At 37.9% G+C, this 831-nt stretch overlaps 1 pseudogene; it reads left to right on the forward strand.

Moving 5' to 3' along the window:
• LOC101568638 overlaps positions 1 to 831 on the forward strand; it is a 56,173-nt pseudogene that overhangs the window by 7,977 nt on the left and 47,365 nt on the right.

Here is an 831-nt window from a genome sequence, read left to right on the forward strand (position 1 = left end):
TTTTTTGCGGTACTAAAGATTGAACCCAGGACCCTACGCTTGCCAGGCAAGTGCTTATTCTACTGAGCTATCTCCCCAGGCCTGAAATTAGTATGGAGATGTCGCAAAGAACTAAAAGTTGAAATTCCATTTGACTCACCTCTTTCCTTTCTAGGTATCTTCCCCAAAGAGCCAACAACGTTATATTACAGCAACACACAAATACCCACATGTCTAGCATCGCAATTCATAATGCCTGAACCCTGGAAGCATCCTGTCTGTCAATCAACAGATGAAGCAATAAAGAAAATGTGGGAATAAAGAAAATAATGGAACACTACTCAGCCATAAAGAAAGAGAAACTCAAGACATTTGTAGTAAAACTGATGCACTTCAAAAACATAGTGCTAAGGGAAATAAATCAAACACTTCAGATCAAAGACCATATGACTTCTCATATGATAAAGCACAAACAAACAGCAAAATAAAAGATAGATAAGAAGACACAGGAAGATAGAACTTTTGTAAAAGGGATGGGTCCCAGAGATTGAGGGGGTGGGGAAAGGGGTAGGGGAAGAAGATAATAAAAAGTTTGAGATGTGTCAGGCATATGTACCAAATACCCCCAGTGAATGTAAACATTACGTGTCACAGGCATGAACATAACAATAATAATAAAAATGGAGAAAGCGAATCTAGAAACAGAGGGAGGCAGGGAGGGGAAGCTGCAAAAAATAAAAATATGTACATGTACTGCTCCCTAAGGTGAAAGCAAACTTCTGAAAGCAAACATGTACTACTTAAAATGATGCAAGAATTTCTAGTGATAAAATAAAACATGGAAAGGAATAA

The sequence above is a fragment of the Octodon degus genome, unplaced genomic scaffold (assembly GCF_000260255.1).
Source record: "Octodon degus isolate 3935 unplaced genomic scaffold, OctDeg1.0 scaffold00024, whole genome shotgun sequence".
Lineage (NCBI taxonomy): Eukaryota > Metazoa > Chordata > Mammalia > Rodentia > Octodontidae > Octodon > Octodon degus.